The sequence below is a fragment of the Pan paniscus genome, chromosome 11 (assembly GCF_029289425.2).
Source record: "Pan paniscus chromosome 11, NHGRI_mPanPan1-v2.0_pri, whole genome shotgun sequence".
NCBI classification, from domain to species: domain Eukaryota; kingdom Metazoa; phylum Chordata; class Mammalia; order Primates; family Hominidae; genus Pan; species Pan paniscus.
Window position 1 is genome coordinate 51,055,546 of NC_073260.2, and position 12,342 is coordinate 51,067,887.

At 44.4% G+C, this 12,342-nt stretch overlaps 1 protein-coding gene and 1 pseudogene across 24 annotated transcripts in view; one reads left to right on the plus strand and one right to left on the minus strand.

Moving 5' to 3' along the window:
* Positions 1 to 12,342, minus strand: part of SPIN1 (spindlin 1) — a 94,168-nt gene that overhangs the window by 62,674 nt on the left and 19,152 nt on the right. For 5 of the 24 annotated variants that reach the window (XM_063594355.1, XM_055091806.2, XM_063594352.1 and 2 more), the window contains exon 2: positions 197 to 358. The exons of 11 other annotated variants lie outside the window; for them this stretch is intronic. The gene's annotated coding sequence lies outside the window, so the exon portion shown is untranslated. Of the gene's footprint in view, positions 1 to 196; positions 359 to 1,647; positions 1,945 to 3,848; positions 3,990 to 5,353; positions 5,869 to 12,342 lie in introns of those variants that run through there. 8 more of the 24 variants (XM_063594359.1, XM_055091812.2, XM_063594353.1 and 5 more) reach the window with 5 other exon arrangements.
* LOC134728577 (heterogeneous nuclear ribonucleoprotein A1-like) lies at positions 4,968 to 6,099 on the plus strand (annotated as a pseudogene).

Sequence of the window (12,342 nt, forward strand, 5' to 3'; positions counted from 1 at the left end):
AGTGAGCCGAGATCATGCTACTACACTCCAGCCTGGGCAACAAGAGCGAAACTCCATCTTAAAAAATAAAGAAAGAAAAAGAAAATTTCATTTAAAAAGTTTAGGGAAAAAACAGCAGGGGAAAGGAGTAACTAAGTTTAGAACTAGCAGCAGCATCACAAGAGTTTACCAGTTAAGTTTGTAACTAAGACATTACTATTAAAAGTAGAGAAATGCCAGATGTGGTGGTATACATCTGTAGTTCCAGTTCAGGAGGCTGAGGTGGGAGGATCCCATGAGCCCAAGAATTTGATGCTGCAGAGAGCTATGATCAAGTCACACTGCACTCCAGCCTAGGTGACAGAATGAGACCCCATCTCTAAAAATAAACAAATAAAACAAAAATAGGGTAAGAAAGGATGGTTTAGCAGAAAAGAAATTTAAAAACAAAAAAGAGGAAAAGACAGCAAAATATCTGCAATTCCTGAATGTACATGTTGAGTACAGATATTAACTGCCTGTTTCAACTTTTCTATGTTAGAAATGTTTCACAACAAAAATTTAGGGTCAATGGTTTTAGGTTTTATAGTTCTGGAAAGAAAAAATACTCAGAGTACAACTCAAAACCTTCCTAGGTAACTACAAGAATTTATTAGACATTCTTGGGCCAGGCACGGTGGCTCATGCCTGTAATGGCAGCACTTTGGAAGGCCAAGGCGGGCAGATCACGAGGTCAGGAGATCGAGACCATCCTGGCTAACACAGTGAAACCCGATCTCTACTAAAAATACAAAAAAAAAAAATTAGCCGAGCATGGTGGCGGGCGCCTGTAGTCCCAGGTACTCAGGAGGCTGAGACAGGAGACTGGCATGAACCCGGGAGGCAGAGCTTTCAGTGAGCCGAGGTTGCACCACTGCACTCCAGCCTGAGCGACAGAGCTAGACTCCATCTCAAAAAAAAAATTATTAGATATTCTTATTTAAAATGTTACAATTGGCAGGGTGGGGCTCACACCTGTAATCCCAACACTTTGGAAGACCAAGGTAGGAAGATCACTTGAGTCCAGGAGTTCCAGACCAGCCTGGGCTACACAGTAAGACCTCATTGCTATAAAAAAATAAAAAATAAAAATTAGCCAAGTGTGGTGGTGCATGCCTGTAGTCCCAGCTAACTGGGAGGCTGGGGTGGGAGGATCACTTAAGCCTGGGAAACAGAGGTTGCAGTGAGCCAGGATGGCATCACTGCACTGGGTGACAGAGCAAGACCTTTCTCAAAAAATAAATGTTACAATGAATGGAACTTAAGGACAATGTTCTAGGGGCCTCTGGTGTAGGTTCTGCCTTTAGCTAAAACTTCAAAGATTAAAATAAAGGGCTCAATCCTTATAAAGTATTGCTAATTACACAATGTTCAGCTACTTAAGGATCCTGGCAAAGCAGCTATCATATATACCAAGTAGATATCTGAAGGCCTTCAGAGCCCAAATTCTCTATCAATATAAAAATTATTAGGCCAGGCACAGTGGCTCTCACACCTGTAATCCCAGCACTTTGGGAGGCTGAGGCGGGCGGATCACAAGGTCAGGAGATTGAGACCATCCTGGCTAACACGGTGAAACCCCATCTCTACTAAAAATACAAAAAATTAGCCAGGCATGGTGGCATGCACCTTTAGTCTCAGCTACTCGGGAGGCTAAGGCAGGAAAACTGCTTGAACGCAGGAGGTGGAGGTTGCAGTGAGCCGAGATCATGCCACTGCACTCCACCATGGGTGACACAGCGAGACTCCATCTCAAAAAACAAAAAAAATTATTAAACACCCTAAACCACTAAATATCAAAACACCAAGTTTTAATACAAGTGTAATACCTGGTCGAAATTTATAAGGACCATGGATTTGGACAGGAGAAAAAATTTTATCTTCATCTTTCCTAACCTCTACCTGAAGTACAGCACTTCCTTCTATCATGAATGCATGCAACAAACCACAGTTATTAGTAGTAGTACTTCCAACTTCTCAACAATAGAAATCACATATATTTCCATCCCATTGCATTTGTTGTAGCTCAAAATACCACTTAAACTCATCAACTGACACTTGACTAGATTTGCCACCAGGACAGAGCACATAGTCTTCTCATGCAGGCGCTCAGGCACAGCTCAGGTCAGCCACGTGGTATCACTAGGCCTGGTCCTTAGGCATCAAACTGAAAACAGAATTGCTGACTGTGGTATAACAAAGAGATTAGATGGCCTTTGTCCCAGCTCCAGTTGGTGCCCTTTAAATCCCTGAAATGTCCTGAGAGGGACAGGGCATCTCTGTGATTCACGGTGAGCACCTAGTTTATGTTAACAAGATCTCAGGATGTGGAGGTGGGGGGCTGGCCAAACCAGAAAGACCAACCATGGCATTAGAAGGTTGGGGCTCTGAGCCCCAGGATAACAGCCCAAAGTTCAGAGAGGGGAGCAAGAAATTGAATTCAAGCTCAAGGCCAATGATTCAATGGATCATGCTGATGTAATTAAGCACCAATAAAAACTCTGGACACAGAGGCTCACATGAGCTTTCCTGGTTAATACCCTGTCTCCACAGGAGGGCATGAACACTTCGTATCTGAGACCTTCCCAGACACTGCCCTATATGTCACTTCTTATGGTTGGTCCTAATTTGTATTTTTTTTTTTTTGCTATAATAAACTATAAGTACTGGACTTTCTTGAGTTTTGTGAGTCATCCTAACTGAATTATCAAACTTGAGTGTGATGGAAACCTCCACATTTGTACTTGGTCAGAAATAAAAGTAACATGGGAGCCCCCGAAGTTTGCAGCTGGTATCCAAAGTGAGGGCAGTCTTGTGAAAACCTATTAACTTTGATCTAAGTCGAACTGTATCGAAATCATACATCCACAATGCTCACTAAAATTCCCCATCAACAATTATTTGTTGATGAATATATAAAAGGAGGTAAGCCAAAGACCACCCCACAACTGATTTTTATTAAACATCAAAACCTTAATTTTGGCCCGGCACAGTGGCTCACACCTGTAGAGTGTGAGGCCTTGGGAGGCCAACACGTTAGGAGGCCAAGGCAGGCTGATTGCTTGAGGTCAGGAGTTTGAGACCAGCCTGGCCAAAATGGTGAAACCCTGTCTCTACTAAAAAAATTAGCCAGGTGTGGTGGTGCGCACCTGTAGTCCCAGCTACTCAGGAGGCTGAGGTAGAAGAATCACTTGAACCTGGGAGGCTGAGCGATTTTGCAGTAAGCCAAAATCGCACCACTGCACTCCAGCCTGGGCGATACAGGGAGACTGCCTTAAAAATAAAAAAAAATAAAAAAAATAAAAACAGAAAAACACCTTGGCCAGGGAAGTGGCTCACACCTGTAATCCCAACACTTTAGGAGGCCAAGGCAGGCAGATCACCTGATGTCAGGAGTTTGAGACCAGCCTGGCCAACATAGTGAAATCCCATCTCTACAAAAATTAGCCAGATGTGGTGGCACGCACCTGTAGTGCGAGCTACTCAGGAGGCTGAGGCAGGAGAATCACTCGAACCTGGGAGGCAGGGGCTGCAGTGAGCCAAGATCGCACTACTGCACTCTAGCCTGAGCAACAGAGCAAAACTCCATCTCAAAAAAAAAAAAAAAAAAACTTAATTTTAATATCTTAAAAAACAAAATCTGAATTATCTATATACCAACAATATTGTCTTGTCACTTAAATTACTGACAAAGAGGCCAGGCGCGGTGGCTCACGCCTGTAATCCCAGCACTTTGGGAGGCCAAGGCGGGCGGATCACGAGGTTAGGAGTTCGAGACCAGCCTGGCCAACATAGTGAAACCCTGTCTCTACTAAAAATACAAAAATTACCCGGGTGTGGTGGCATGAGCCTGTAGTCCCAGCTACTAGGGAGGCTGAAGTGGGAGAATCACTTGAACCCGGGAGGTGGAAGTTGCAGTGAGCTGAGACCACGCCATCTGCACTCTAGCCTGGGTGACTGAGTGAGACTGTCTAAAAAAAAAAAAAAAAATTACTGACAAAGAAAGACACCATGGTCTTCTGTTTAACAGGGTAGTAATATTTGTATAACTTAAATATAATTGGTTTCTGTTGTGATCCTATGTATTTCATTCACTGTGTTCAGAAGATTCTGAAAAGGCATCCATAGGTTTCATAAAACTGGCAAACGGTCCATGGCACAACCCCCTCTGCCCAAAACTATGGACAACAAGCAGTCTCTCTGGGTCTCTGATGGGTTTCTGAAGGCCACCCGCAAGGATCAATATAAATGGCCAACTCTTGGGAACAATGGACTGGTAATTTAAACAATCCTCCCAACAGCTACAAAATTAAAGTAAAATTTACAAGGATATCCCTAGTAAAAACTATCAGAAACCAGAGTTTCTTAGAGAAATAACCAATTCCAGATAAGGAGAAGGATATTAGAGGAGCTTGGAATATCCTGTCATATCAGAAGCAAGGACGCTCTATCAACGACTACTGGAATTGTGTTAAGGAAACAAACGGTTTTTGTTTTTTTTTTGAGATGCAGTCTCGCTCAGTCACCCAGGCTGGAGTGCAGTGGCATGATCTCGGCTCACTGCAAGCTCTGCCTCCTGGGTTCACGCCATTCTCCTGCCTCAGCCTCCTGAGTAGCTGGGACTACAGGTGCCCCCCACAAGGCCCAGCTATTTTTTTTTGTATTTTTAGTAGAGACGGGGTTTCACCGCATTAGCCAGGATGGTCTCGATCTCCTGACCTCGTGATCTGCCCGTCTCGGCCTCCCATAGTGCTGATTACAGGCGTGAGCCACCGCACCCGGCCTCAAACGGGGTTGTTCTGAACTATTTTCTTGACTTCTGTATATAACTGAAAACTACCATAAGAAAAAGTTGAAAATAGGCCAGGCACAGTGGTTCACGCCTGTAATCCCAGCACTTTGGAAGGCAAGGGAGGGAGGATTGCTTGAGCCCAGGCGTTCAAGACCAGCCTGAGCAACACAGGGTGATCTCATCTCTACTAAAAATTTAAAAAATTAGTCAGGCATGCCGATGCATACCTGTAGTCCCGGCTACTAGGGAGGCTGACACAGAAGGACAGCTTGAGCCCAGGAGGCCAAGGCTATAGTAAGCCAAGATCATGCCACTGCACTCTAGCCTGGGTGACAAAGTGAGATTCTGTCTCCAAAAAAAAAGCTTTCTGCCCATGGATGACGCCGAAGCATCATTAAAGTCTCTCTTCTCCATGCCATCATGTCTAAGTCACAAGTCTCCTAAAGAGCCCGAACAGCTGAGGAAGCTCTTCATTGGAGGGTTGAGCTTTGAAACAACCGATGAGAGCCTGAGGAGCCATTTTGAGCAATGGGGGACACTCACGGACTGTGTGGTAATGAGAGATCCAAACACCAAGTGCTCCAGGGGCTTTGAGTTTGTCACATATGCCACTGTGGAGGTGGAGGATGCAGCCATGAATGCAAGGCCACAAAAGGTGAACAGAAGACTTGTGGAACCAAAGAGAGCTGTCTCAACAGAAGATTCTTAAAGACCAGGTGCCCACTTAACTGTGAAAAAGATATTTGTTGGTGGCATTAAAGAAGACACTAAAGAACATCACCTAAGAGATTATTTTAAACAGTTCTGAAAAACTGAAGTGATTGAAATCATGACTGACCGAGGCAGTGGCAAGAAAAGGGGCTTTGCCTTTGTAACCTTTGACGACCACGACTCCATGGATAAGACTGTCATTCAGAAATATCATACTGTGAATGGCGACAATTGTGAAGTTAGGAAAGCCCTGTCAAAGCAAGAGATGGCTAGTGCTTCATCCAGCCAAAGAAGCTAAGTGATTCTGGAAACGTGGTGGTCGTGGAGGTGGTTTCAGTGGGAATGACAACTCTGGTAGTGGAGGAAACTTCAGTGGTCATGGTGGCTTTGGTGGCAGTGGGGATGGCTATAATGGATTTGGTAATGGTGGAAGCAATTTTGGAGGTGGTGGAAGCTACAATGATTTTGGCAATTACAACAATCAGTCTTCAAATTTTGGACCCACGAAGGAAGGAAACTTTGGAGGCAGAAGCTCTGGCCCCTATGGTGGTGGAGGCCAATACTATGCCAAACCATGAAACCACAGTGGCTACTATGGTGGTTCCAGTAGCAGCAGTAGCTATGGCAGTAGCAGAAGATTTTAATTAGGTAACAAAGCTTAGCAGGAGAGGAGAACCAGAGAAGTGACAGGGAAGCTACAGGTTAAAACAGATTTGTGAATTCAGCCAAGCACAGTGGTGGCAGGGCCTAGATGCTACAAAGAAGACATGTTTTAGACAAATACTCATGTATATGGGCAAAAAACTCGAGGACTGTATTTGTGACTAATTGTATAACAGGTTATTTTAGTTTCTGTTCTTTTGTTTAAAGCATTCCAACAAAAGGTTTTAATGTAGATTTTTTTTGCACCCATGCTGTTGATTGCTAAATGTAATAGTCTGATCATGATGCTGAATAAATGTCTTTTAAAAAAAAAAAGTTGCACACACACACACACACACACAAAATATATGCATGAAAGCATCAAATAACTTGAAAGATAGTAAGGTATCAGAGAGACAGGATCTAAAGAGGGAAACCCTACATTTATAACCACTTTGGTCCCTGAGAGCAATTGCCAAGTGTTAAGGACCAGCTGAGAACTTGACAGCTTGGTAAGATTAGGAGAAAAGAACTAAAATTCGGAAAATACCAAAGGGGGTTACAGGGGGACTGGTAAACTCACCTCCCTTCGAGTTGGAATCCTGAATTGCTGAACTTAAGAAGCGAGGGAAAAGGGAAGCTGCCAGGCTCTAAGACATGTAGCTCAATTTCTTTTTTTTTTTTTTTGAGATGCAGTCTCGCTCAGTCACCCAGGCTGGAGTGCAGTGGCATGATCTCGGCTCACTGCAAGCTCCGCCTCCTGGGTTCACACCATTCTCCTGCCTCAGCCTCCTGAGTAGCTGGGACTACAGGTGCCCGCCACCATGCCCAGCTAATTTTTTTTTGTATTTTAGTAGAGACAGGGTTTCACCATGTTAGCCAGGACAGTCTTCATCTCCTGACCTCGTGATCCGCCCGCCTCGGCCTCCCAAAGTGCTGGGATTACAGGAATGAGCCACCACCTCTGGCCGTCGTGTAGCTCAATTTCAACTCATCTTTATCCCTAAAACTGAACCAAGGTGATCCCAGACTGCCTATTCCCTAAGATGCCTGAGATAGAAACAAGCATAAATCCTCTCTGGATATATCATCCTAGACCCGAAATTATTCAAACGATATTTATAATGTGATCTACTAGATGTGCACGTGTATATACACACACACACAGAGCCAACAAGGAGACAAAATGAATAAAAACCAGCAGAAAAAAAAACAAGAAAAAAGAAAAGCAGGCCGGGCGCAGTGGCTCATGCCTGTAATCCCAGCACTTTCGGAGGCCGAGGCGGGCAGATCACCTGAGGTCAGGAGTTCGAGACCAGCCTGATCAACATGCAAAAACCCCATCTCTACTAAAAATACAAAATTAGCCGGGCATGGTGGCGCATGCCTGTAATCCCAGCTACTCGCGAGGCTAAGTCAAGAGAATCTCTTGAACCCAGGAGGTGGAAGTTGCAGTGAGCTGAGATCATGCCACTGCACTCCAGCCTGGGCAACAAGAGCAAAAATTCATCTCAAACACACACACACACACACACACACACACACACACACACACACACACACAAAAGGGCCGGGCGCTGTGGCTCACGCCTGTAATCCCAACACTTTGGGAGGTCCAGGCGGGCGGATCACGAGGTCAAGATCGAGACCACCCTGGCCAACATGGTGAAACCCCGTCTCTACTAAAAATTAGCCAGGCATGGTGGCAGGCGCCTGTAATCCCAGCTACTTGGGAGGCTGAGGCAGGAGAATCGCTTGAACCCGGGAGGCAGAGGTTGCAGTGAGCCGAGATTGCGCCACTGCACTCCAGCCTGAGCAAAAAGAGTGAAACTCTGTCTCAAAAAAAAAAAAAAAAAAAAAGGGCCAGGCATGGTGGCTCACACCTGTAATCCCAGCCCTTTGGGAGGCCAAAGCGGGTGGATCACAAGGTCAGGAGTTCAAGACCAGCCTGCCCAACATGGTGAAACCCTGTCTCTCCTAAAAATACAAAAATGAATGAGGTCTGGCGGCGGGCACCTGTAGTCCCAGCTACTTGGCAGGTTGTGGCAGAGAACTGCTTAAACTCAGGAGGCGGAGGTTGCAGTTAGCCAAGATAGCACCACTGCACTGCAGCCTAGGTGACAGAGCAACACTCCGTCTCAAAAAAAAAAAAAAGAAAAGAAAAAAAAAGAAAGAAACCAAACCAAAACAAAAATATCCAGGATGAAGCATGACAAGGGTAAGGGACTGAGAAGATCTGAAGTGCTTAAATGGGCTCTCAGAAGGTGGGGGGAGGGGGTAAAGGGGGAAGAGCAGAAATTGCCTGTCAACTTTTCGAAACTAATGAAAGACATCCCACCATGGGTTCAATAAAACCTAAGAATTCCAAGCAGGATGAATAAAGAAATATATAACCAAACACATCACAGTAAAACTGTTGAAAACTAAAGGCAGAAAAAAAAAACATAAAGCCTGCAGTACCAAGAGATTCCAGGCTGGGCACAGTGGCTTGCACCTGTAATCCCAGCACTTTGAGAGACTGAGACAGGCAGATCCCTTGAGCCCAGGAGTTCAAGACCAGCCTGGACAACATGGCGAAACCCTACCTGTCTGTACAAAAACTACAAAAAATAGCCAAGCATGGGATGGCTCAGGCCTGTGGTCTCAGCTGCTCAAGAGGCTGAGGTAGGAGGATCATTTGAGCCTGGGAGGTGGAGGGTGCAGTGAGTCGAGATCGTACAACTGCACTCCAGCCTGGGTGACAGAGCAAGACTCTGGCTCAAAAAAAAAAAAAAGAGAGAGATTCCAGTCATAGGAGTGATTTTTAAAACTTGACAGTTTACTTCTTACAAAAAAAAAAAATGAAAACTGAAGATACAATTCAATAGCTTTTTTTTAATTTAAAAAAAAATTAGAGATGAGGTCTCACTATGTTGCCCAGGCTGGTCTCGAACTCTTGAGCTCAAGTAATCCTCTTGCCTTGGCCTCCCAAAGTGCTGGGATTACAGATGTGAGCCACTGCTCCTGACCACAATTCAATAGCTTATTTTAACACCTTAGAAGAAAACTGACAACTTAGAATTCTGTACACATCAGAAGTATCCTTCAAAAAGGAAGATGAGGCCGGTGGCTCACACCTGTAATCTCAGGACTTTGGGAGGCCGAGCAGATGGATCACTAGGGATCAGCAGTTCAAGACCAGCCTGGGGAATATGGCAAAACCCTGTCTCTACTGAAAATAACAAAAAAATTAGCCAAGCATGGTGGCGCACACCTGTATGTAGTCCCAGCTATTCGGGAGGCTGAGGCAGGAGAATGGCTTGAACTGGGAGGCAGAGGTTGCAGTGAGCCGAGATCACGCCACTGCACTCAAGCCTGGGCAACAGAGTGAGACTCCATCTTTTTTTTTTTCTTTTTTTAAAAAGGAAGATCAATTTGAGGCATGTCTAGACTAACATAGGAAATTCACTACTAGAAGTTACACAAAAGGTGGGAAGCATAAAGGGTGTTCTTCGGGCAGAAGAAAATGTTACAAGATGGAGGATCTAGTTAGGAAATGAAAAGGATAAATTTTGTGGGTAAATCTAAATGGCTATTGAAAATACAAATTAATCCTGTCTTAAGATAAAATACAGACAGAATTAAAACAATGCAATAATGACAATGTGAATAAAAATGAGCTCAACAGAGTATCCAGGAGAGGAGGAAAGTATCAAATAATATTAGATTTTGATAGTAAAAGATTCATGTTTAAGTAACTTCCAAGTTAGAACGGCAGAACAAACATAAAAAATAAGCATCTAAAAGAAGGCAAGAAAGGACAGGAAAAGGTAAAAAACAGGTTTGATAGGCAGAAAGTACTTATTAACAGATTGAAACTAAACGTGTTACTTTGTCAAATGCCAATAGACAGATGCTCTAATCATAAGAAACACACAAGATTTTTTAAAATTCTAGTATATACTGGCTGGGCACAGTGGCTCAAGCCTGTAATCCCAGCACTTTGGGAGGCCGAGGTGGGTGGATTACAAGGTCAGAAGATGGAGACCATGCTGGCTAACACGGTGAAACCCTGTCTCTACTAAAAATACAAAAAAATTAGCTGAGCGTGGTGGCAGGCGCCTGTAGTCCCAGCTACTGGGGAGGCTGAGGCAGGAGAATGGTGTGAACCCGGGAGGCGGAGCTTGCAGTGAACCAAGTCTGCGCCACGGCAACTCAGCCTGGGTGACAGAGCGAGACTCCAACTCAAAAAAAAAAAATTCTAGTATATACTGTTGGCAAGAAAATCTTTCAAAACTTAAGTACAGTCATGCCCCACACAGAGACATTTCAGTCAATAATGGATCACATATACAATGGTAGTCCCATAATATTATAATAGAGCCAGACACAGTGGCTCACATCTGTAACCCCAGCACTCTGGGAGGCCAAGGTGGGCAGATTACTTGAGTCCAAGGGTTGGAGACCAGACTAGGCAAGCGGCAAAACCCTATCTCTACATGTACACACACACACACACACGCCAGGCATGGTGGCATGCGCCTGTAGTCACAATTACTAGGGAGATTGTGTGAGGATCACTTGAACCCAGGAGGCAGAGGTTGCAGTGAGCCAAGATGGCACCACTGCACTCCAGCCTTGGCCAGAGCGAGACCCTGTCTCAAAAACAAACAAACAAACATTATATTGGAGCTAAAAAATTCCTATTGTCTAGTGATTTCATAGCCGTCTTTGTGGTGATGCTGGTGTAAACAAACCCACTGCGCTGCAAACAAAACTACTGTGTTCAAAGTCATACAAAAGTATAGTACAGGCTGGGCAGTGGCTCACACTTGTAATCCCAGCTACTCAGGAGGCTGAAGCAGAAGAATCGCTTGAACCCGGGAGGTGGAGGCTGCAGTGAGATGAGGTCGCGCCACTGCACTCCAGCCTGGGTAACGAGAGCGAAACTCTGTCTCAGGGGAAAAAAAAAAAAAAAAAAAAGGATAGTACAGGCCAGGCACTGTGGCTTACGACTGTAATCCCAGCACTTTGGGAGGGCGAGGTGGGCGGATCACAAGGTCAGGAGTACTGGACCAGCCTGACCAACATGGTGAAACCCCGTCTCTACTAAAAATACAAGAATTAGCCGGGCATGGTGGCGCATGCCAGTAATCCCAGCTACTCGGGAGGCTGAGGCAGGAGAATCGCTTGAACCCGGGAGGTGGAGGTTGCAGTGAGCCGAGATCCTGCCACTGCACTCCAGCCTGGGAGACAGAGCGAAACCCTGTCTCAAAAAACAAACAAAAAAAAGTATAGTACAATTACGTACAGTACATTGTACTTGATAATAAACAACTATGTTACTGGTTTATGTATTAACTATATGTTTAATCATTATTTTAGTCTGTACTCATACTTATTTATAAAAAAAGTTAACTGTAAAACAGCCTCAGGCAGGTCCTTCAGGAGGTACTCCAGAAGAAAGCACTGTTATCATAGATGACAACTCCATATGTGTTATTGCACCTGAACAAGATGCCGAGGTGGAAGACAGTGATACAGATGATCCTGAGTATCTTAGTTGTTTTTTTTTTTTTTTTTTTTTGAGACGAAATCTCACTCTTGCCCCCAGGCTGGAGTGCAATGGCACGATCTCGGCTCACTGCAACCTCTGCCTCCTGGGTTCAAGCGATTCTCCTGCCTCAGCCTCCCGAGTAGCTGGGATTACAGGCGCCTGCCACTACGCCCGGCTACTTTTTGTATTTTTAGTAGAGACAGGGTTTCACCATGTTGGCCAGGATGGTCTTGAACTCCTGACCTCAGGTGATCTGCCTGCCTCGGCCTCTCAAAGTGCTGGGATTACAGGCATGAACCACTGCGCCTGGCCAAGTATCTTAGTTTTTAACAAAAAGTTTAAAAAGTAAAAACAAAAGTAATAAATTTTTAAAATAGAAAAGGCTTACAAAATAACAGGAAGAAAGTATTTCTATACATCTGTACAATGTGTTTGTGTTTTAAGCTAAGTACTATAAGAGTCAAGAAATTTAAAAATTATGAACTTCATAAAGTAAAAAAGCTATACGGTTTCTAATACAGATGCAAGAAAAAAGTGTCTTCGCTGTCTGACTGTAGCAGCCAAGACTGGATTGAAGAACTGGGGGTTAGGGGAGAGTAAGCTAAGGTTAAGTTATTATTGAAGAAACATTTTTCTATAAATT